This window comes from Lissotriton helveticus, chromosome 3_1 (genome assembly GCF_964261635.1).
Source record: "Lissotriton helveticus chromosome 3_1, aLisHel1.1, whole genome shotgun sequence".
Lineage (NCBI taxonomy): Eukaryota > Metazoa > Chordata > Amphibia > Caudata > Salamandridae > Lissotriton > Lissotriton helveticus.
Genome location: NC_136061.1, coordinates 813,046,985 through 813,073,246, shown reverse-complemented (window position 1 = coordinate 813,073,246; position 26,262 = coordinate 813,046,985). Strand labels below are relative to the sequence as shown.

Genomic DNA, 26,262 nt, shown 5'->3' with positions numbered 1-26,262 from the left:
ATGCATTACCTGCTGAGTTTGGATCGGCTTTTTGGACTAAGTTGGAAGTTATTTTCAAAAAGACATGTCCCCAATTTATGATAGACTGGACTCTATAGAAAATAGACTTGTGTGTCTAGAACTATCGGTCGCATCGGCCCGGTCGCGGGGTGGAAATCGGGCTAATGGGGCAATTGGTACACAAACAAATTTGTCTGGGCATAACAATGTAGTTGTTGACCTCATAGTCCCCCAGAATGGAAATAATATAGATAATGCCACCGCTCCTGCTGGGTCTCCATATCCCTCCCCCTTATGCTTTCCTAGTAAATCAGTAGCATCTAATCAAGCCACGCAGAGTGGCAGGGCAAGGCTAGTAGAAGCCAGTAGACCTGTAATTCAACAACCACTAGTGAAAAATTACCCTCCCGCTCCACCTATTAAAAGCCTACCATGTATAGATCTTCCACCTGAATCTGCCCCATATGTGGTGGTCCTTGCGGGGGTCCCTCCATTGAGCCAGGATAAAGGGGAGGCGTACATGGAGCTCAAGAACAAATGTATCCATTGGCTTAATACTAGCCGGCCACTCCCCACCCATGCATCTGCTGAAATCCTGTTCGCTAGAAGAGTAGATTGGGTGACGGCACGGACAAAGGCCATAGAGGGAGGGAGATAATTATCAATTTTAAGGATAGGAGGGCTGTTGAATATATTTGCAATCGGACCCATGTAGGCCCAGCGACCTTAATTCAGTCATTGCCCTTGACTTACTTCTACCCATCAGCATACACTGCCCCTAGGAAAATGTTACTAGATGGGGGGTTACAGAAATGGAGTACCATAGGGGGCATAAGGATGTTTAATAGGTATGATATATTGTCTGGGCTGGAAGACTGCGAATGACGACGACTATCTGAACGTTGTCCGAGGTTTAATGCAGTGGCTTTTATCGAGGATAAACCTGAAAAGAGTTTAAATCTATCTGTTGACAAAGTTAGCTCACAGGGTGGGGTATTGGGCTTTAAGCATAATGGAACCCAATCTAATGTAGAGAGTGTAGTCTTGAATCCGTTGTGTTGTGAGGCAACACTAAACCATGCTCTGAGTGAGATAAATGTACTTTTATCTCCTGAGCCGATTATAGAGCATTGGTGTGATCCTCTAATTGGTGGGGTAGATAATGTTGGTAGTACTCCTGGTAAAAACTGCTCGATGTCTTTGGTTTCCTGGAACATAGCAGGCTTGGGATCAAAACTAGCCTCGCCTGACTGGTCCGATTTTATTGATAAATTTGATATCTGCCTTTTTCAAGAGACTTGGTCGGTGGATTCTGTTTTTCGGCTGGGTTATCTCAATTTTCATGTTCCTGCCGTAAAGAAGGAAAAGGGACGACCAATAGGAGGATTAGTGATTTGGGCTAGGCAGGATTTAAGCTGTAATATTCAACAACTTCCTGTTTTAAATAATGATATTCTAGCAATGAGACTCAGCTTCCCGTCTGGTGTAAGCATCGATATTTTTATTATTTATGCAAGAGTACACCCGGGAGGGAAAAAGTCTGAGATAATATCAGCTTTAGATGTCCTAATCAAGGCCTTGCCTAGTAATACACTGCCTCTCGTAGCGGGGGACTTCAATATGACCTTTGATCCCTTAGGGTTGATGACCAGAGTTTAACGGAGGAGGAAGACTCAAGATGGGGTATTCCCCAACTTGAGTTGGCACCCATAAAAAATGGACTGAGGCGGCAATACAACTGTAGGGGCTATGTATGGGGAACCAACTAAGGGCTGCCAACGGCCGAACGCCATCCGATAGACAGGGCAACAGAACGTATAATAATGGCCACAGGTCTAGCTGTATAGACTATTTACTCGTCCGTCTAAAACTGTGACATTGCCTCGTGGATATGACGATAACGGCTCGTGTAGAGAGTGATCATAACCCCCTTACCTCCCTATTTAAGTTGGAATTAGATGGAGCTGTAGCAGCAACCCAGGTTAAAACAGTCCCTGATGTTGCTCTAGCAAATGATGAGTGACACCTTAAGTGGAGCAAAGTAATCGAGCACCGCGATACCTTGACCACTATTAAAAATGATGTAAACAAGGTATTAGTAGATCTGGGGTCTATTGCCACTAATGGAGATTTTCATTCTTTATTATTGAAGCCCATACTAAACTTTTTGCCCAACTAAAAACACACTTTTGTAAGGCGGGCTCAGGTAGAAGTAAATTTAGTAAGAAACCCGAGAGCTGTTATAATGAGGCTTGTCGACAAGCACGGATCGAGCTGGGTTTAGCACTAAAGACGAGGGACCTAAATAAGGTAAGAGGGGCACGGGGCTGTTACAGGAAAGTACAGATAGAGGCAAAAAAAATATGGGACGAGTGCAAGTGGCAGGAGCTTAAAGAAGCTTGTGTGGCCAAAAACCCAAAATTATTCTGGGATACATACAAATGGGATAGGGGTGGGTGTCCGGACCGCCCGCAGAATAATGTCGCCCAACATTTGTGGGTTGATTATTTCAAGCCAGAATATGCCCTGCAGTGGTAGCAATGAGAGCAGTGGTACATTCTTGTGTACATTTTATGAAGGAGTTGTTTTCACCCTAGAAGATGTTGACAAGGCATTAGAGACAGTAACTGAGGGAAGAGCACCGGGTATCGATTGTATCCCCGTGGAAGTGGTTTTAAATGATATACAAACTTGGCGATTATATATTGCCTATTTGGCAAATGCCATAGCCCAAGGAGCGGCTGTCCCTTATTCTTGGAAGGGGGCTGAAATTGTTCCGGTATATAGAAAAGGGGACAAGTCTGTTGCATGCATTTATAGGCCTATTAGCCTAATCGACTCTATGCAGAAAATCATGGGTAGATTAGTTTTGTTTAAAATGCAGACTTGGATGGACGAAAATAATATCTTGAGTGCATTACAGGCTGGTTTCCGCCCCAAAACAAGCACAATCGATCAAGTTTTTCGTTTTATCACCCTCTATTGGCAGACAGTGGTCTTGGGAAAAGGGGCTCTGTAAGCTGTGTTCGTTGATTTGAGGGCAGCTTTCGATTTAGTACCGCGCTGTAAATTATGGTAAGTCTTGGAGGAGTTGGGGATGGCCCCGGAGTTGCTGACCCTGATCGTGCGCTTGCATGAGGATAACTTTGCCCGGGTTCGGTGGGGGTTGCAGGGTGAGGTTACGGAAACCTTCCCCGTTGAGCGGGGAGTGCGACAGGGGTGCGTTATAGCGCCTACCCTCTTCTCGCTCTTCGTCAATGGGGTGGCGGACTACCTTTCCTTGGCCCCCACGGATGCCCCTGTGCTGGCAGGCATTCGTATCCCAATCCTCATGTTCGCGGACAATACTCTGATTATTTCCAAAACACCGAGCGGCCTTCAGCGGGCCCTCCAACGGTTCGGAGATTTTTGCCTTTTGCACGGTCTGGAAATAAATACTGCCAAGACTAAATTTATGTCTTTCAATGAACACAAATCCTTCAGAAGTAGTATATATATGAATAACTCTCCATTAGAGCAGGTTGATGCTTTTACCTACCTGGGTGTTACCCTGCAGAGGGATATGCGTTGGAACAGCCAACTTGATTTGGCTGTTCTAAAGCACCAACAGCAATCAGGGTTCCTTTTACAAAAATTCAAAACCTCAATAACTAAACCAATTAGTCCAGTCCTTGACATTTATGGGATGAAGGTATTGAGTTCGGCCCTATACGGAGCCGAACTGTGGGGGTTTGAAAACCTAAAATGCCTGTCCCTGGTGGAAAATGAGTTTTTAGGTACAGTTACCAGTGTCCCGCAAAGTACCCCATTAGCACCACTCTTATGGGATCTAGGTAGGAAAGCAGTTGAAAATCTGGCCATTCTTCGCCCATTATTGTATTGGCCTAGAATATGGAGTGTATTAGCCTAGAATATGGAGTACTGAGGAACTGTCGCACTATGCCCAGGGCCTTATGGATATCATTAAAAATGACTCCTTCCATAAAATTAAATGGCTGAAGGAGATCAGATCTTTGCTAGTGAGGATGGGCATGACCGAACTATGAGATGACCCTTTAAAAGTAGTCTTTCACTCTAAATAAATCTTGAAGGGAAGATATTGGGAAAGGGTCTTCTCATCAACATGTTCGAAAAGACTCTCTTCTCACCTCACTAGACGATTCCTTGAATTTAAGTCCTGGCCAGTGTTAGAAAAGTGCTGGGATGTCATTGAAAAGCCTTATTATCGTAAACAGTATTTCCAATTCAGGGTGGGCACCCTCCCTACAAGGTTATTTACTAGAAAATGGGTGGGGTCAACTAATGACAGATGTTTTAGGTACCTGGACCAGCAAGAATCTGTAAGTCATATCTTGTTCTTCTGTCCTCTATATATTGCACCACGTCGTAAGTGGATAAAACCTATCTGTCGATTGATGGGTACTCGAAGATATGGAGAGGCCCCGAGAATTTTAAGTTCAGACCCCAACCCACCGATAGCTATAGCTGTGGCGAAGTTCCTGAATTGGGCTTGGGCAATACGATCAAAATTTATGCTTTTGCCTAGCGAGTAGTTGACCCATTTGGTTGCTTTTTAGCCTCAAGCCCATACGAGCAAAAATAATCGCTTATACAAGCAAGGGGGTATGTGTTTTCTGCGTAAGTGGTAGATACTGTGTGTCACCGAACCACTCCTTATCCCATATAATGAATTAGTGAACATGGTAATAATTTTAAAATAATTTTAGTTTAAATATTTCTTTTAATCAATGTATTCGATAGTTGTCGTATGGAGTTTAATTGTATCTTAATTATTTATATAAAATATTATACTATGGTTGTTTTAGACTGTATTGAATATTTGATGAATGTTTTATGGTGTGCTTTTATGACTTAACTGTCGAATAAAGTTTATGATGAATGGTGGGCCATTGTCAGATTTAAGGTTGTCTGAGATGCCCCATGCTGTAAAGATGTTGTTTAACCACTTAATAACCTTTTCATGTGTTCATCTAAGGATCATCACATAGGGCCAGATGTAGGTAATCCCAGATTACCGATTCTTAAATACCGAATCATACCGATTCGGTATTTAAGAACTGGCAAACGGGATGTAGGTATTTTTACCGATTTAATTACCGAATCAGTATGATTTGGTAATTACCGAATCGGTATTTACCAATTCGGTAATTGCCATTGATTCCTATGGGCCTTGAGGCCCATAGGAATCAATGTCAATTACCGAATCGGTAAATACCGATTCGGTAAAATTACCGAATTGTCAAGGGGGACAGGGTATCACTTTGACACCCAGTTGCACCCCTCATTCTGGCTTGTGTGCCATGTGGCACACATACATGCCTTAAGGCACAGGTGTACATGCACAGATGTGCATGTACACAGGAATTCGTTATTTACCACCAAATAGTATTTGGTGGTAAATAACGAATTCTTAAGGGCCTGTGGCACTGTTTTCAGTGCCACCTACATCTGGATTTACAGAATCGGAAAATTTACCGATTCGGTATTTTACCAAATCGGTAAATTTACCGAATCTGTAAAATTTAGGCCCCCTACATATCAAAAAGCAAATACTGGTCGGTAACGGCCAAAATCGGCCTTTACTGACCGGTATTTGCCTTCCTACATCTGGCCCTTAGAGGACGAACACTTTGTCTCCATGACTGCGCTGAAATAATGTCTTTAAGGGCAAGCATGTCTTCATAAACATCTGTAGAAGCAACAATCTGTTCAATAGACAAGGCCGCTGGCATGCTGGACTGTACAATGAAGTTGATGTACACTTTAGCTATTTTCGATGCCGCACCAATGTAAGGGTACGTGTGAGAAGCAATCTGCAGGGTTTTGGTTCTTACCTAGCTTATTCACAATTGTATAGTCATATTCCTACAAACACAAATTCCACTTCTCTATGGTTCAAGGGCATCTTAGCTTTGGGGTTTCCAAATATGGTGAGCAGTGCTTGGTGGTCTCTCCCAATTGTCAATTCTTTTCCGTAAACTAACACATGAAAGTGTTTGCAGGTCCACACCACAGCCATACTCACCTTTTCTAGCTGGGAATAGGCACATTATGTGTGAGACAGACTTCGGCTAGAATGTGCCACAATGTGTCTCTGAGCATTTGCATAGCCATTATGCTGAGCAAGGATTGCTCCCAGCCCTACCAGGCTCGAATCAACTGTAATCTCAGTGCAATTTAGGATCCAAGTAAGCCATCTTAGTGGCATTTTCAATAGCATGCATTATCCTTTTGAAGCTTTGGTCACATTCAGAAGACCATCGGAACAGGGTATTTTGTTTAGTCAGGTCTCTTGAGTGGGGAACTCACTGTGGCAAAGTCATGAATGTATACACCCTCAGCACAGGGGGTTCACCTCCAGGGCACCACCTACCTTAGGAATCAAACTTTGATCTACCTACCTTCAAAACCTGAGTGCGATTCCTCACTCCATATATTGGACATTAAAGTCATGAATGTACCTTGAACAATATAGCTGTCCTTTCCCAAGAAGGATCATATGGTGGCTGACAGTGTTTTTACTTTATCTATGTCAGGAGTCATTTCCCCATCAGAGAATATGTGCCCAAAGAACTTGAGCTTGGTTTAGTAAAATTCCCATTTTCTACATTTAGAATGAGATCTGCATCTATAAGCAATTGGCTCTCTTGTATAAGAGCCTTATCATGCTCTGTGTTGTCCCAAGAGCTAATATATCATCACTGTAATTGAAAGCATGCGTAACAGGTTTTAATTACTCTACGTATGACATCTTCGAATATTTCTGCAGCTGATGACTGCAGATGACACTCCAAAACTCAATATGTTATATCTGAATAAAACCAACATGAGTCAAAAAAGTGATAATTTATCTACAGTTTTCTTCCAATTTGAGTCGATGTTATCCCTTGTTCAGGTCAAGAAGGAAGAACACTTTGGCTCTCTTCAGCTGCATGATCAAGTATGCATTGCGCAGAACTGATGTCTTTTTGTCTCGATTGCTTTGTTGGCCTGGTGCAAATCCACGCACATATGCACTGCACCTCCACTATCCTTTTTTGACACTACCACTATGGGCGACACCCATGGTGTGGGACCAGTGGAGCACTCCATCATGTCATGCTTTAACAGCATTTCTAGTTCCTTTTTGACCGCTTCTTGCAGGTAAAATGCGATTCTGCTGTGTCACTGTGCCACAGGACGGATGTCAGTGTTGGTGTGAAGTTGGAGCTTCATTGTCTTGAGCTTTCCTAGGCCATGAAATAACGAGGGGAATTGACTCACATTTTCAGATTGTGTATGTAGGTTATAATTGATCAATATTCGTCCAATTGCAGAAGCAATTGCAAAACTGAGTAGACATGCACTGGACAAAATACACTGAAGAACATAAATTGGGATTTGCACAGACGTCTTTTTATGTTGTAAAGTTGCCTGAATGATCCTTCTCTGCAACGGTTTTGAAGCAACCCGTGTGTACACCTTTGTGTTTGATGCATTGAGTCACGATAGGGATGACAAATTGCTAAACTGTTCGACTAGCATGATGTTGATTGATGCATCACTGTCTATTACAATGATTGTGGGACAACCGTTGAACTTTAGTGTGATCTTGAGGCAGTGTCCATATAAATTCTTTTGTTTCTTTGACCCTCTTGTTTTTGTAATTCGTTCATCTTATTTACAAGCAGCAAGACCCCCATGTGCATGTTGCTTTTTGGAGGATATGATCATCGCATATTCACCCTCTTAACTGTTGCTCAATTGTGATGCTAAAGAACTTTTGTTGGATAAATTTGATGACGATCGACTTTGTTCAGTTTCCACCAGTTGCAACTAAGGTTGCTTTAGGTCTTCATAGGTGTGGTCAGGATGCTACTGGAACATCCTGGCATTTTCTCATTTAACCATGATGCATATGGTTTCTCTTTTGCCTTGCAACCTGTTATGAAGTTGTTTTCCTTTCTGCAACCTTTGCACGCCAATCCAATGGTTGGATATCTGCTCTCATGTGGAAATGAAAATCCACATCAGAAACATAGCTTTCCTTTCTTTGAGGATGGGGACTTAGGTGTATCTTCTTTGGGCTTGTGTCTGCTCTTCATGATTAGTGCTGATTCACTCTTAGCTGTTACAGCTTCCATGTTGGCAGCTTGCCAATCTGCTCTTTCCTCCACTCTTGCAATAATTAGCACTATTTCAAAACTGAGAAATCAGCATGCATCTTCTTAACGAGTCTGAAAGAGAACCATCAATGACTCTGAGGCGCATTGCTTCTTTGTCATTAAATATATGTTTACAATGTTTCAAAAGCACATCAAGTCTCTCAATAAACTCATCCATCTTTTCACCAACTTGTTGTCTCGCTTAATTGAAAATGTACCTTTCATAGTCAACGTTTTGCATTGGATTGAACTTGGCTCCTAATGCTTCTTTGATTTGACGGTACAAGATTGTCTCAGTCTGTGAGATTTTCTTTAATCCATCACCAGCAAGATTCTTTAAATATTTAATGATTTTCTCATCATTTACTTCTTCCAGAGCATCTATGAAGTCATCAAAGATCTCAATCCATGTGGTCTATCTCATGCCAATATTCTGCTTTTTGGCTGTGTTGAATGGCTGTGGTGGTTTCAGGAACGCAGCTGCGCCATATTTCACACTCCCGTCAGCAGCCATTGAAAAATGTCACAATCCTGAAGGCCTTCCCGGTGTCTAAAGGAACAGTACCTTCTGCAAGCACAACCCCTGTGCTTGCACTTGGGTTGTTTTGCCCGATCTTGAGGTCGTACAGCACTTTTCCTATTCTCACCGGTAACTTTATCGCCATCTTCCCTACCTGGCTACAAATGCGTTGAGGCCTTGCTTGATACTTGGTTGCAGCTGCTTTTATTGTTTGTTGCATTGTATCGATCATGGCTCTGTGTTAAGCTGTTGTGCAGTATCTCTTCCTTCAGCCTTACCAATGAATTTCTGGCGGCCTTTCAGGGATTTTCCTCTGCAGGGCCTTCAACTTCTTTGAGGGCTGTATCAGGGCTGGAACTGTATTTCGATTCCACACATGCCAACTTCAAACTGCTTCTCATTGAAGAGGTGTACGTGGCACACATGAGCAGTTTGCTGTAGCATTGCAAATCCTCAGGGAGAGCAGTCTTTTTTTTTGAGGCACCGATACCACACTTGTTGCAAGTTGTAGCAGCTTCCCCAGCACAGGAGTATTCAAAATGAACACGCCACACACGGAGCTCATAACTGATGTCTTTATTCACCAGCGTACATCATTCAACTCAACTTCTCATTATCTCCTAACTGTTAATGACCACACCTTAATACCTCCTGAAAAGGTTATGTAATTCTCTCATTCAGTCTGCCCAGAACCTCAGGGTTCTGGTGCTCATAGTCTTAAGACATACAAAAACCAAAGAGAAATTGTGCAGTCTCATGTTCATATGAGAGACAGAGGAATGGGTGAATAAGAGTGTGTATATGTCAGCCTGCATGCACTTGCAAAAGCATGTCTTTGTACACATGTTTGTGTGTTTGTTTGTGCATGTGTGTTCAAAAACAAGAACATATAATTGTAAAGCAAATGCCCTACAGCTCCTGGCTCTATAAAAGCAGATTTGGATGAAAAGTTTTTTTAAGCACAGAATCTACCATTAACCCTATCAATTTGTATTTCAATATTTCATCTTCCTCCGCAGGGAATTTACAGCCTGATTCATCAACCAAAATTGCGATCGCAATGGCTGCGAATTAGCTATTGCGATCGCAATTCAATGAACCGCAATTCATGAAAAGAAAACTGACCATATTGCGAATTCGCAAAAAATATTTTGTGAATTCGCAATTAAAATCGCAGAATCTTGGTGGAACCCCCTTAGCGATTCGGAATTAGCGAGACTCCAATGATTCTGCGATTACAATTGCGAATTCGCAAAATAATCGCTAATCAAATTCATGAAAAATCGCATTTAGCGATAAACCTCAAAATCGCTATTTGCGAGGCGCTATTTAAGGAGAACCAAAACCAGGTGGTAACCATGAAGTAAAAAAAAAAAAAGAATTTCTTCCCAAACTAGCCACAGATGTGGGCCTGACCAAACACACTTAAGGAGACACAGTAGGATCATGAGGACATTCACAATGCCAGGACTCTACATGGTGGTCAGGCGGCGAAGGCTCCAGGCTGCAGCAAGGAACAGACGCAGGATCCAGGAGCGAATTTTCCGCCAGCGGATCACACTTCTGGGCCAAGCTGAGGAGGAAATCTACTCCAAGTACCGGCTGAATGGGGCAATGATTACAAAGCTCATCCAGGACCTAGACCCCCTGATGCAGCACCCAACGAGGAGGACCAATGCCGTGCCCACCCATGTCCAGGTCTTGTGCAGCCTGCATCTCCTGGCTTCCGGAAGCTTCCAGGGGATAGTTTCCCTTGCAGGGGGGATCTCCCAGAGCACCATGTCCCGCTGCCTGAGGAGTTTCCTGGATGCCATGTTGAGCCGCCTACACCATTACATTAAATTCCCAACCACCCAACAGGACTTGAATCAAACCAAGCTAGAATTTTACAACTTAGCACAATTCCCCCATGTAATTGGATGCATTGACTGAACCCACATCCACATCTGCCCACCCGCAGAGACAGAATACATGTACCGGAACCGCAAGTCATACCACTCACTGAACATCCAGATGGTGTGCAACGCCAAGACAATCATCACTGACATAGTGGCACAATACCCGGGGGGCACGCATGACTCCTTCATATTCCAGCACAGTGGCATGCACACACGACTGGCCAGGGGAGACTATGGCGAAGGACACCTTCTAGGTAAGTACACGTGCCAACAAACAGTACATTGAGAGCATGTAGCTGCGCATGACAGGCACTCACACTCTGCTCCTTTCATTCAGGTGACAGCACCTATGGCCTCCATGTTGAGCCGCCTACACCATTACATTAAATTCCCAACCACCCAACAGGACTTAAATCAAACCAAGCTAGAATTTTACAACTTAGCACAATTCCCCCATGTAATTGGATGCATTGACTGAACCCACATCCACATCTGCCCACCCGCAGAGACAGAATACATGTACCGGAACCGCAAGAAGGGGACAACCGCCAACCTGCAAATGTGCATCATGCACGCGGGGAGAATCCTGCTAAAGGACACAGGCGCCACAACCAAATCACAATGAACTGTTTCTAGTGCACCCATTCCCCGCACACAAAACTGCACTCATGCATGACAAATGTAATAATGACATGAGTTGGATTTACGTGAGACCATTAATTCTTATTGTTTAATCATAATAATGTGGCCTTTGTTGTCCATGATATCACATGCGAACTGTATTGCATCATACGGCCCCATGAAGGGGTAGAGGGCTTGCTTGTTGAATCAGCATGGCCCTGCAGGCAGAGTTAAATGTGTCACTGGCGCCTCCGTCCAGACACACCCAGTCGCCTCTCCGTGTCCTCCACAACACTGTTGACCCGTGATGCTGCAGTGGGCCTGCTGCTGCGGCGGCGTTCAGTTACCAGCGGCAAGGACATGCTGCTGTGCCTTGAAGTGCCCTCGCTGGCATCACCCCCCCACCTGCTTCACCATGGCCAGTCGGCTGCAGACTATGCACTGCTGCTGTCACCTGTTCAAGTGCCCTGGCGACGTCCTGGCAACATTGGACCATCTGCACCTGCATTGCAAGGGAGCGGCAGGTAAGTTGTGAAGTGGCATTTCCAATAATGTGATTGGACCTGGTGTAGGCTGACAGACGGGTCAGCAGCTGGCGGTGGCGGCGGCGGGTGATATCCTGCTGAGATACCAGGATCTGGCTGTTCTCATGAACAGCTGCGGTCATGCCCTGCATGCATTCCGTGAGCTGTCCCACATTTTGCGCGATCTTATGCAGCAGCAGGTGAATGGCTGCCAAGTGACGCGCCTGCTTCTGATGTACCGCGAGCATGCGGCGTTCAATGGCCAGGACAGAATCCCGTACATGGACACCCCTGCCCGCGCGTGTTGAGGCGTCACGCTGCTGGCGCGTCAGTCCGCTGGACTGTGATCTTACTGCGGCTGTGCGCCTTGTCTGCCCCCTGGCTGCTGGTGGTGTGGCCTGTACCACTGCCGTGGGTGTCAGTTGGGGTGGTTGCTGGGCACCTGTGGCTGCAGGGGTGGCCCTGTCCACATGGGGAGGTGGTGGTACTGCTGCTGGAGGCTGAGATGGTCCTGGTCGTGGTACAGGTTGGCCCTCACCCTCGGTGTCCTCCGGGTTCTCCTCTATATGTAGGGCCTCACTGTCGGTGCTGGGTTGTTCAGACGCACCTGTGATGTAAATGGGTGCATGATTAATGATATGTATCTTGCACATCAGATGTTGCTACATGCATGCAGGCTTGCTTTCCCTGACTGGCTTTTGGAATTACTTTGAATTGACAGGTCTGGCTGTGTTGGGCTGTCTGGGAATTTTGGTTACACTACAACTCCCACAATGCAATAGGGCATTTCAGGTGTGCATGGCCTGCATTACTGGGGTTGTCAAATAGCTAGTTCAGGAGTCATGGGCATTGTTAGGGGACGGGGTCGCAGTCGCATGGCACTTACCTTGGGATTGTTGGATGGGTCGGGACGAGACCAGCTGGGTAACCCCCACGCAGGCTTCAGGATTCAGGGTGTCCTCCACCGGTGGCAAGTCGCTCCCCCAGCCTCTCAGTGATTCGCTCTTTGGCACGCCCTCTAAGGTCGTACCACCTCTTTTTTAATTTGTCTATAGAGCGCTGGGTCACCCCGACTGAATTGACCCTCCGGGAGTCCTTACCAAAAAGGCGAGCATGGTCCTTACAGACTCCCTCAATGAGGAACTCAAGTTCTTGCTCAGAAAATGTAATCTTCCTCTTCCTTCCTGGGGCACTGCTCCCTGCTGCTTCCTGGGACATTTTGAAGGTTGTTGGTGTCCTGGTGTGGTGCTGCAAGTTGTCTGTAGTGGAGCTCTGGCCAGTACTGCTTTCACTTTCAGGCTCAGTGATCAGAATGAGGGAGGGAACAGCCTACTTCCTGGTTGTGATATCATCAATGGGCTCGAAATGCGTCTTCCTGTTTTTTTTTTTTGTTTTTTTTATTGTCCTCATACGCCGATAAAGATTTGTATTTGATTGTACCAAAAAAATCTTTATGGGAGCTCTTTTTGCAGACACCCAGTATAAATCTCACAATGCGAGCATGTGGATAGTCAGCTCAGTCTCTCACAAATCCAGACCCTAGACTGATCTTCGGGTGGATCATTCTGCAGAAAGGGCTAATCATTGGACAAAGTTGTTATAAACCATCAACCAAATAATGCAGGGAGTCCAAAAGTGCTTCCTTCTCTTCCATACCATACTATCCAAGCTGAGAGTGTGCCTAATTGCCCTAATCCAATTAACATATGTCGGTATGGTGGAACTCACCCATAGTTTACATATTTCCCTACGGGCTAAGACAATTAAATACAAAAATAACTTATTATTGTCTCGTGATACATTCTCATAATTAGAAGGAATTCCCCCAAAAATGTGTTGCGTACTAACCTGTATTTCATACCCAAATAGGGCTTTCATACCTTCTTGTATATCAAACCAAAATTCTCTGAGTGCGGGACAGGTCATAAACATGTGCAGGTCATCTGCTTTTTCAAATTTGCATTTTGGACAACAAGGAGTAGGCCCCTTCGAAAATTTAGCTAGCCTGGCTGGAGACCAATATACTCTATGAAGAGAAAACAGGTGGTTCCGCTTTAAATTGGCAGGTGAGACTGTGAGATGTAATAGATCAAAAGATACTTGCCATAAATTCTGCAAGTCGGAATCCGGTACTTGATCCCTCCATAGCTGATCTGGGAGGGCAAATTCTCCATCTTCTTCCTCGAGTATTGTCCAATATAAGACTGATGTTTTAGGTGTTCTGGGTTTCTTCATTAAGAGCTCATCGAGAACAGTCTTGACACCTTTATCCCCTGTAACCGCCTGAGTCCAGCTTTTAATTTGAAGATACTTGAATTTAGATAAGTTCTTATCTGAAAGATCAGAAATGTCTTCCCAGCTTAAAAGATTCCCTCCAGGCAATAACTGGCCCCATGTTCTGATATTCGCATTCTGCAAAGCGATAGATAGTACATCTTTAGTCCATTCAGGAGAGCCAGGAGAGTCCCATATTGGGGCAAGAGCGGAATAGTATGGGATATTCAGCGCTCTTCTAACTCTGGCCCACACATATGCCATGTCTCTGACGACCTTTAGTCTTACTTTTTTAAAGTACCGCATGTCTCCAAACTTAAACAAAAATGCATTAGATCCTCCCTGGATCTCTGATAACATGTTCTGAAACATAAAGTCTGTTTCTGTCTCCCCTAGGGTGTCAAATAACCTTATTCCCGCTTTCAATAGTAGGGTCCAGGCATATACTCTCAGATCCGGTGCGCATAATCCACCCTTGCTTTTCTTCCTGCGAAGCTTTTTCCAAGAAATCCTTATCCCTTTAGAGGCCCAAATAAAGGAGTTCCATTTGGTTTGAATCTTACTTAGTTTGGCTTCATTGAAGGCAAGTGGAATGTTCTGGAATATGTATATTAGTTTCGGTAGCAGCATCATTTTTACTACATTGATTCTTCCAATTAGGGTCAGAGGCAAGAGTGACCAACTTTTCAAGGATTCCTCAATTTCTTTCTGAATTTTAGCGAGATTTTTTTCTGCAAGTTGATTTATGTCCTGCGTGATTTGAATTCCCAAATATCTAATTTGATGTTTTAAAGTTGGGATAGAGTTTACATGGGTAATGTTCCAACACATACATTCTGATTTGGATTGATTAATCCGGTAACCAGACACTTGACCAAAGTTCTCTGCTGCTTTATATAAAAGGGGAATTGATTTGATCGGGTCATCGGTGTACAGCATGAGATCGTCTGCATATAGAGCGACTTTTTTCACCCAGTTGTTATATTTGAAGGGTGTAATATCTTGATCTTGTCTGATCTTTTCTGCGAACGATTCCATATATAGATCAAAGAGCAAGGGGGAAAGCGGACATCCCTGTCTTGTTCCTCTCTGAATTTTTATGGGAGATGATAGGCTTCCATTTTTTAATAATCTGGCTGTCGGAGCTTGGTAAAATGCTGCAATTGCCCTGCAAAAATTTCTCCCTAAATTGACTTTTTCTAATGTTTTGACTAGAAATGTCCAGTTAACGCGGTCGAAAGCTTTGGCAGCCTCCAGTGTGATAACCGCTAGTGGAATTTTAAAATGAGAGGCAACATTTATTGCACCCACCAAAGCTTGTGTGAGATCTTGTATTGAGCGACCTCTAACAAAGCCCTTTTGGTCTAGATGCAGCAGATGGCCTGCTACCCCATTTAATCTTTCTGCTAATATTTTTGCCATGAGCTTATAGTCCGAATTAAGGAGGGAGATCGGCCTATATGAGTCACAATGGAATGGTCTCTTCATTGGTTTTAAAATAAGGACCCCTATGGCGTCATTCCAAGAGATAGGAATTTTGCCTCCTTCCTCATATATAGAGGTGAAAAGCAATTTCAAAACTGGTATTACTACCGGTGCGAGCACTTTATATATCTCGGCAGGTAGCCCATCGGGGCCTGGAGCCTTACTCTTTTTTAGCAGAGTCAATTGCCGAAGCTATTTCAATAGAGCTAATATCTCTATTAAGATTGATAGAGGCCTGATCATCTAAGGCTTTAACCTGATATTGATCTAGCCACGACTGTATTAATTGCTGTTGTGGTAAGAGGTCTTCTCTATATACTTCATCGAAATGGTGGTAGAAAGCCTGATCAATATCTGTCCTTTTATCTGAGATGACATCTGTGTTTAATATCTGTACTTCCTTAATAGAGTTCTTCTTGATATCTTTTTTTGTTTTCCAGGCTAAAAGTTTTCCGCTGGTCTCGCCATATTCAAAATGTGCTAATGAGCTAGCCTGCCATCGTTTCCTCAGCCTATCATCTAGTAATTGTTCTAGCTGTAATTTGCATGCTAGCAAGTCTTTCTTATTATTCTCTTGATCAGTCAGGCTGAGATCTTGTACATCCTGTTCAAGAGCTTTAATCCTAGCTTCAATCCTGGAAATTTGAGCCTTGTACGCTGAGTATTTTGCGATCTGGAATGTTAACAAACGCCCTCTCAAGAAAGCTTTGTATGTGTCCCAGACAACCGAAAGTGAAGCTGTGCCTATATTAATAGTGAAGAACTTGCTAGATTCCTTGAGTAGTGTATCTACTATTTCCTCTTCCAAGAGAATACTTCTATCTATTGTGTATCTCTTAATCAGCTGGGGACCTGACAATTTTAAAGTTAGAGAGACCGCTGAGTGATCAGAGATGTGGGCACCAAGATGTTTTATCTCCTCTACTTGCTGAACTAGATGTTCCGCGATCAAGAAAAAGTCTAATCTGGACTTGTTCCGTAGTTTCTTATTGTGGAAAGTAAATTCTCTTTTTGTGCCATTTTTTTGTCGCCAGATATCTTTCCATCCAAACTGCATAATTGCATTGGATAGAACGGCTCTAGTTTTGGGATTATGTGTGAACCTTACAGTGGTAGATTTATCTAGCTGTGGATCAAGTACTAAGTTAAAATCTCCTGCAAGAATCACCGGATCCTCGTAATCTAAAAGTTCAACAAAGAGGTCTTTAAGAGGTTGAGTGTCATCCAGATTAGGACCATAATACCCCGCAATCGTGAACTTGGATGCATGTTGTTTTATTTTTGCTATGACCCACCTTCCCTTTTTATCACACTTGGATTGTAACAAAGTTATCTCTGAATTAGCTTTAATCAGTATAGCCACCCCTTTGGTAGTAGTTGGTTGCGAGGTGGTTATCACCTGCTGAATCCATTTTTTTCCCTTAAAGATATCTCTTAATTCTTGTTCGGTAGAGTGGGTCTCTTGTAAAATGAGCACTTTTTCAGGTGCATCCTTTAAGTACTGAAGAATTCTCTCTCTTCTATGCTTGACCCGTAACCCATTAACGTTCCATGAAAGAATACTAAGGTATAATGACTGAGTTACCCTATCCTGCATTATTTCTCATAATGAATGTGTTTAAAATCAGATTTTGGGTATGGCGATTTGGACATTTTTTTTTCCCCCGAATGCTCCCCACCCAGTGCCTTCCCCTCCCTCCCCCTCCCATCTGACCCTCCCGTGCTCCCCTGGAGAACCCCCCTCCTTTTCCTGGCCTGCTTGGGCCTTTGAGACTCTTTCTCCCGGGTGTCTACTCTATATACAAAGAGAGCATTGAAAATATATAATATATAGCTAATGTATAACTAAGTTTTAATGATAATTAATGGTAGTTTAATGCATAAACTGAAATTCTCAGTACCTTGACTATTCCTTATCTTGCTCTCTTAACTTGTCATCTGTGAGTAGTTGTAGGTATTCTTCTGCCTCATCCAACCTTTTTAGGACTTTCATTTTATTCTTATACATCACTTTCAGTGATGCCGGAAATTTTAGCTGAGCGGTGGCGCCAAGTTGTTTAAAGGGTTCTAGCAGCTTACCAAGCTCCCACTGTCTAGATGCTGTGATGGAAGACACATCTGATCTGATCTGATAAGAGAAGCCATCTGTCATAAGCTCGCTAGTTCTTAATGCCCTGTTGAGGATCTCTTCTTTTAGAGTGTACGTCAAAAAGTGTACTAGGATCTTCCTAGGCCTGCTCTTGTTAGGGTTCTGCCTGAATGGGTCCCTGTGCACTCGTTGGATATCTTTTATTATTTCTTCTTCAGACATCTCTAGATCTATTGTTTGTTTGATCAGTCTAGCCACAAAAGCTTTGATATTTCCCCCTTCTGATCCTTCTGGAATTTTTAGAAGGCGTAGATTATTTCGCCTCTGTGCGTTTTCTAAAGATTCCATTTTCTCTTGGAGACCTTGCTCCTTCAGTCTGAGATCCTCCAGCTTTTTCGTGTGTTGAGTAGCCGTCTTTCTTAGTTCCTGTTTTTGCGATCTCGCAGTTAGCGAGATCGCAAATTGCGATTTCGCTAATTTGCAAGATCGCAATTTCAACATGGGAAACGACCGATTCTGCGAATTTTATTCGATTTTGGCATCGGCAATTGCGGCTGATTGCGATTCGCTTTTTTTGATCGCATTTCTTCATGAATCCCATTCTGCGAATTCTAAATTGCGATTCGATAATTATCGCAATTTGGAATTCGCAGAATGTGGCCTTGATGAATCTGGGGGTTACTCCCTTATTTGACAGGACCAACTCCTCCCTCTTGGAACCAACTGAGACCATGCCACAGTTAACAGCACTAATATCTGAATCCCTATGAATAGGGATGTGTAAAGCTTGCATAATTTTCTTTTGTCTGACTATGCAAAATTTTCAGCAAAATTCTGTGAAATGCAAATCTGCCATTTATCACTATTTTAGTGTAAAATGCATTGCATAATAAAAATAGTACAAAAAATACAAGTGGTGCGAACAACGGCCATTCACTTCTGCTCATTATCATTCCCGTGCTTCTGCAATAATATTTTTAACCGAACGGACTTAAAACTACGCAACTGGGGCTGAATGGCATAATTTCTGTAATTCTATGTTGCAAGGGCGACACAAAATTTCCAAAATTATGCTGGCGAAGTGAGCATTTCACTCAGGCCTACATATGGGTCAGAAAAGGCAAGGTTCCACTGCGTAAACCTTACTAGAGAATGAAGGTCACAACGTACAAAACTGCTGGACAAGATTTGCTCGGGCATAAATCTGAGAGTGTAGGAGATCCTGCTCGCCCAAGTAGAGGGAGGTAATAACTCACATCCACAGACAACGTTTGACCTCCTGGGATCACGACGCTGGCTCTAAATTAGGGAAAACACAATTGTCGAGCCTCCGGCTAAGCTCCTGTTTCCAGAAGCAGATACGGGAGGCAGGAAATGCAATCATATGGTAAACGGATGAAGAGATGAGAACAGTACACCCAGGGGAACGCCTGACATCCTTTCTTTGCCTGCCAAAAAGATTTACAAAAACACCACAATCCATTCACAGCTTCTGTGCATGGCTCCAGAAGGACCGAGGAATGAATCTACTGGTGCTGTGCCATACATAACATGCTCAGCTCGGGAGAGATCCGTAATAACAGTTTTTAAAAAGAAAAATGAAGAGGATGCGCCGGAGAAAGAAAACTTGATGGCATTCTACGGATGTAGAATTTGGAAATAAAAATGTAATATTGTAAACAGGGCACAGTATAAGAAAACTGGCAGCATGGGTAAAGGACTACAGGGAAGAGATTATGTCTTGGACACAGTCTTAAGATCATAGCAATTAAACAACAATCTGTTTGGTCTTCTAGGTATGGTCTTTCTCACACTGCTGCGCCCCCTCTCATGTAGAGGAGTTTTAAGACGTGGGAAAAGTGGGCAATTGCCCCCTGAAAAGGTTCCCATTCTCCTTCTCTTTCACACATTTGCCTATTTCTTGATCAGAATCTCTTTTATCTGTACCCTGCGTCATTTTTAGGAATTTTGGGGTGCAAGTAAAGACTTTCAGCTGTTTTTGAGTGAATGTATAATTCAATATTGTTAGTAATCATGTAGGCTTGAATTAATTGAAACTAGATAATATATTTCAAATTTGATCCAAACACGGGGGCCCAAAGTAGTCCTTGTCCATGGCCCCGAAAGTCCTAAGATGACAATGCGCTCATGACACTTCATGGCAGAGGACAGCTTTTATCTGGTAGGAGCATCTTCATATTTTACTGCTCTTCAGGAGTCCACTTCCGCTCCTCATTTCTTGTCCTGCACTACCAGCGTCCCAGTAAGGGGATCAATACCCTGGTGTTCAGGATTTAACGGTTAAGAGAAATGTCACTTATCACAAGTTTACCCTAAAAAATGGGACATAACTTGAGAATTATTGGTGCTTTCCACACCCAAAATCCTGGAGTTTACTGGGCTTTCCGCTTATATAGCATCTGGTTTGACCTTTATCACGCCCTTAATTTTAAGGAGGGGTAAACTCTGCACCACTCTTAATTCTGACCGCTGTGAATACATAGGTTCGCGCAGGGGTTGGAATAACCTCTCATAACAAGGGTAATAGATGTTAGGCAACCTGCATTTTACAGTGCCCTTCATCCCTCCATCAACAGCTGTTTTATAGATCCCTTCAGACATTGCACAGCACCTCCACCCTGCTCTTCCCATTGAGACAAATTAGCCTCCCCCTAGCAGAAACACACAGTGTCCACACCAAGTTGATGTGAGCCACCAAGCTGATTTATTTGGCCCCAGATTTGCAGCGCATAAACAGTTCTTCCACATCACAAACACTAGCCTAGCTGGGCATACAATGAACTGTTAAATTACCTGTATTCTTCATTGTCACAGGTTCTCCTCTTCCTCATGACATCCTTATTTACCCCTTGTCTACCCCTTGTGTGGCCCCTATCGGTGTGCATGCGGTAGGTGGCTGCTTGAGGCACCCGCCCTATCGGGGGTCATTGGAGAGAAGCCTGCTATTTGTAGCAACTATCCCACGCACCATATTACCATCTGGAACCTGAATGTGAGGTCGTTGGTAAAACATCATCAGGACATAGCCGACCTCATGGGCAAGGAATCCCCTGATATATTCTGTCTGACAGAGACGTGGCTCCAAGACTCCGATACAGCTGTTCTCAACTTGGCGTTTCCTTCTGAGTATTCCACCTATACGCTCAATCGCTCTTCCAGGGGTGGAGGAGTTGCGCTGGCTGTTAAATCTTGCTACCCTTGCACCTGGAGAGTCCAAAACATCGCGGGCTGTGAAAGCGCCCTGTTTAAGGTCTCTGTTACATCGCATTTTACTTTCTCAGGACTGCTAATTTACCGCCCGTCGGGCAGTGATGTGGCATTTAGGGAGGCTCTGCCCTCTCCTGGATCGCGTCCTTCCTTCAGGGACGATCGCAGGCTGTTCACCTCTCTGATTTTTCTGCACCGCCCCTCCCTGTCACATGTGGGGTACCCCAAGGCTCTTCTCTTTCCCCTCTTCTTTTCAATCTCTACATCCGCCCTCTTATCTCCTCGCTCCTTGAGCTGGGGGTCTCGGTGTATAACTACGCAGATGACCTCCAGCTCGTCTTTGATCTATCCTCCCCCACTCATTCCCTCCCTAACCTCAGCTCTACTCTTGTCTTTATCTCCCAGTGGATGAGCTTCAATCACTTGAAGCTCAACCCTGACAAGACAGAGCTTGTTCTCACTGGTGGCCCCTCTAATCACTGGTCTTCAGCCCATTGGCCCCTTTCTTTTGGTTCTCCTCCCTCCCCTGTTTCCTCTGTTCGGACCTTGGGCATCAAGATCAGTAATGATCTTTCTATGCACGCGCACATCAGTTCTGTTGTATCCTCTTGTTTCCTCTCCCTCCGCCTCATTCGCAAAATCTCCCGGTTTTTTTCTGTTGATGCCCTCAAAGTCATCATCACTGCCCTCATCACATCCCGCCTGGATTATGGTAATGGCCTGTATGTAGGCATTCCTGCCTACGAGACTCGTTGTCTCCAGGCCATCCAGAACCAGGCGGCCCGTCTTGTTTTGCGTCTTCCTAAGTTTTCCCATATCACCCCCGCCCTTAAAACCCTTCACTGGCTCCCCGTTCACTTTAGGTCCCAGTTCAAACTTGCTTGTTTGGCTTTCCGGGCGCACGCCCGTTCCGCTCCTCTCTTCATCAACTCTCTGATCTCCTCTCACGCCCCTAGCCGCTCTCTCCGGTCTTCCTCCCTCTCTCTTCTTCACGTCCCCCGCTTCCGCAAATCCCGCACTGGTGGCACCCGCTTCTCTGTGCGGGCTCCTCAGATCTGGAACACCCTCCCTCTTTCTATTCGCTCCATTCCTATCTTTTCTCACTTTCGCAAAGCTCTTAAAACTTTCTTCTTTCTTCAGGCTTTTCCCGATTAAATCTCTCCTGTGCCCTTTTGGTAGACATTGATGTGATCCTCAGCGCCAGGAAGCCGCTTGGCCGCAGTGCGCTCTAGAAGTCACTTTTTCATTTCATTTCATTTCATTTCATTTCTCCCTGATGCCGTCAGTTCACTGGCAGTAGGGTGTGCCAACTTTTCTATCTTAGGAGACTTAAATCTCCATTTTGACATCTTGGCCTTACCCTCAGTGGGTGGGATGGTGGCTGATCTTGAGGCCTTCCAACTGCTTCAACTGGTCTCGGACTCCACCCATGTCGGTGGACATACTTTGGACCCCTTTTTTTCAAATCTGGCAGAGGTAAAGGTGGCCCCTCCTCTTCCCATGTCCTGGACAGATCACTCGCTGGTGACTATTCACTGTCCATTATCAGAAGCCCCTTTCAAGCCCTCGATGCGGGCTCTGCCTAGGCGGCGCTGGAGTAAATTAAAGCTGGAAGACCTTCACCGCCTTCTTACTGAGGACCCATTGGGCTTAGTGGAGAATGTGGAATCTGGTTATGACCATTTTTGCGAATGGATATCCAGAGCCCTTGACTCCCTTATTCCGATGATATCGAGTAAGTGTGGACCCCGTGACCCAAGCCCCTGGTACAATGACACATTGCGTGCATTGAAAAGCTCTTGCCGACGTGCAGAGAGAGACTGGCGGAGAACGTATGATAGTAGCAAAAAAATCTTTTATATGGCTACCGTCAAGTCCTATCATCGAGCTGTTTGCAGAGCCCGGGCCGCATTTTATGCCCTAGAGTTTCGCAACAGCTTGAATCCTGTTAAAACCATCTTCAAGGCTCTCAAGGACCTTGTGGCTAAAAAGCCTTCTATCGACACCATCAACTCTAACACACATTGTGAAACGCTGGCGACCTTTTTTTTGGAGAAGGTTCATACCATCTACAGAGCTTTTCCTAGTGTTGCGCAGACCAGTGCCGGGTCGCACATTGTGCCTAGACAGGTGGTGTTAGATTCTTTCCCCTGTCTTACTCCGGAGATTTTCAAGACTTTGGCTCTTCAAGTCAAATCTGGGTCTCCGGCAGACCCGCTCAAGCCAGTAATCTTTAGAGACGTGATACTCTCTAACCCAGTTCGCGACCTGATCAACATCTCGCTTACGTCTGGCCAGGTGCCTTCGAAGTGGAAGCAGGCTGTAGTAATGCCCATTCTGAAGAAGCCATCCCTCGACCCTAGTAAATCGGAGAACTATAGACCTATTTCGCTTCTCCCGTGGCCAGCTAAAGTCGCGGAGGTGCATGTTAACACCGCCCTCTCTGACCATCTATCGCGTACTAACGTTCTGGATGTTACACAGAACGGTTTTCGAGCTGGCCACAGCACGGAGACAGCACTCCTATTTATGGTCGAGCACTTGCGGGCAGTGCTTGATGCAGGTCAAACGGCGGCGCTTATCTTGTTAGATCTGAGCGCCGCCTTTGACACTGTCTCGCATGAGATCCTCCTGCAGCGCCTTGAGGAGGCAGGCGTGACTGGCACTGCACTTCAGTGGTTCCGATCGTTTCTAGCGGATCGCTCCTTCTGTGTGGCTGCCCCGCCCTACCAGTCCAAATTTCACCCTTTGATGCTTGGGGTCCCGCAGGGGTCCTCGCTGAGCCCCACGTTGTTCAATCTATACGTGAGGCCGCTGGCTGAGGTTGTAAAGCTCTGCGGTATGACCATGGTGTCATACGCATATGATACTCAGCTAGCGGTCACGATCAGCGGGGACTCCGAGGCGGAAGCCCCAAGATTCAGGGACGGACTTTGGGCGGTGGCCAGTTGGATGACGTCCAACTGTCTCCAACTGAATGCCAAAAAAACAGAGGTGATGGTCTTCGGTAAACAGACGGAACTCTGGGGCGACACTTGGTGGCCTTCTGAGTTGGGCCCCACCCCCACTCCGGTTTCGGAGATTAAAAATCTGGGGGTGTGGTTGGACCCTACACTCAGTTTCGTCGGTCACACTAAAAAGATGGCGGCCTGCTGCTTTGGACTTTTGCGTAATTTGAGACCTGCACTCAAATTTTTTGATGCCGCAACACGTCAACTTGTGGTTCAGGCGACGGTATTGTCTCGGCTGGACTATGCCAGCTCCCTTTTTATAGGGTTAAATCAGTCCGAGCTTACTCGTCTCCAGCGAGTGCAAAACGCAGCAGCCAGAGCAGTCGTAGGCCTGCCTAGGTTTTGCTCTGTCTCTCACATCCTACAGGCTCTCCACTGGCTGCCGGTTAGGCAGCGGATTCACTTCAAGGTACTTTGTATGTCCTTTAAGATTTTAAAAGGCCCCTCTGCTCCGATATTGCACAACCTTGTGTGCCCTTATATTCCTGGCCGCTCCCTTCGTTCCTCAGATCGTGAACTAGCAGCAGCTCCTCGCTTCAAACGTAGTCGAGCTGGAGGGCGCTCCTTTAGGGTGCGAGCAGCCGCCTTGTGGAACGCACTTCCTTTTGAAATCCGGATCCTTACTGACCTGCTCTCTTTTCGGAGGGCTGTTAAGACTTTTCAGTTTCCGTAGTTTTTCTAAAAATTCAATTTTAAAATCTATTCATTAGTTATGTTGTGTGGCTACTTGGTGGGGCGCCGGGGCGCTCCTTCGCTGGAGCAGCTGCGCGCATTACAAATGCCATTAACATAACGTAACATAACATTTATTTATTTATTTATTTATTTATTTATTTAAAGAGTTTTGTATAGAGCTGGCAAGACCTGAAGGTATGCGAGCGCTTCACAACATTAGTAGCGAAGGAATTACACAGTATGGCAGTAGAGTAGGCATTGATTCGTGACGAATCGAAAGTATCGGAGTGCTTTACAAAATTAGTGACAAAGAAATCTCACAATATAACAGTAGTATATACATTGACTTGTGATGAAGTCCGTTCAGGGAGGGGAAGGCCCAGGAACGAGTCGGGGTGGGAGCGGTATAAATCTTAGTGATAAAGTGGTGGTGTGTTGCAGTGGGCAAGGATCTGCGATTGGGTGGCAGTTATCCATTCGGGAGAGATCGGTTGAGGAAGAGGTCTTTGAGCTGCATTTTGAATTTTAAAAAGGAATGTGTATTCCTGATAATATTGGGATGGAGTTCCAGATTCTGGGCGCTTTCCTGAGAAGGATCGAGATAGGGTTTTTTGTTGGCGTGTTTTCAGAGGAATGAGGAGTAGTGTGTTAGTACTCCTAAGGTTCCTTGTCTGGCCGGCCTTCTTGAATTTGGAGGCCAGGTATGCAGGTTTCCCTGTGTGCAGGGGTTTGTGCGTAGGACAGGCAGTTTGGAAATCGGCACGCATTTCGATTGGGAGCCATTTTAGCTCTCTGAGAACAGGCGAGATGTGTTCGTATTTCTTCACTCCGGTGACCATTCTGGCTGCTGCAATAAGAGTTGATCTGATGGGAGCTAGGTGAGGTTCTGCTGTTCCTGTGAGAGTCTTATGAGGTGGATTTACCTCGAAGTCAGGACCTATAGATCTGATTTTAGTTCATAAACACCAGTTACCATTCCCATAATATTCTTGTTCATTTTCATAAACTCTCAATGTTCCTTAACCCGTTGGCTGCGTCGAACATTCAACTCCAAAGCTGAATGTTCGAAAAACGGGTGGGGCAGCGCCGGCCAACGGACGTGCGCAGCACTACCAAGGTAGTGCACGCGACGACCGTTGGCCGACGGCAGCAGCCAATGGGTTAATAAAAAAGGTTTGGCAAAGCCCATAGGTCTCTTACTTGGGATGTATTGTGCTTTGTCAGTAGCTTTTAGAAGAGCTGCATAGTATGGCTAAAGAGGAAATAAACAAAAATAAAAAAGTGCCTTCAAAATGATGCAGGTGCTTTTTTCTTTTTATTTCCTGATCTAAGTTGATCTGTCTTGTTGGGAGAATGTAAGGCCTATGATGAGAATCAGTAGGAATAGGAGTAAATGGAGACTACTAGCAGGTTTTTCAGTATTACCTCCACGTCCCCAGTGACCTTCTCAGTTCTTAAACATGAGGTTTACCAAAGAAGGCCATGGACTGGAGACCACAAACTATACCCTAATGGAACAAACACACTATGTTGCACCCTGCAAGTTTTACATCGAAAGATCCAGATCACACAAGACAATCAAATGAAGCATCCAAGCCTTGAAAACCCCAGGACAAACCAGCATTGCTCTCAAAAGCATTTACTTGAATCGGTCCCTACGTCTTTAAGAGAGCTGTGTATCTTGTGGGAACATAAGTGTCTGCACAAATTTTCCAGTGTCGGCGCAAATTTTCCATGGTCTGTCAGTTAGCTTATCTTTCTTAATAACATTG

General features: G+C 44.8%; 1 protein-coding gene across 1 annotated transcript in view; it reads right to left on the bottom strand.

The window, feature by feature from the left end:
- Positions 1-26,262, bottom strand: part of VWCE (von Willebrand factor C and EGF domains) — a 584,388-nt gene that overhangs the window by 306,506 nt on the left and 251,620 nt on the right. The window lies entirely within an intron of this gene.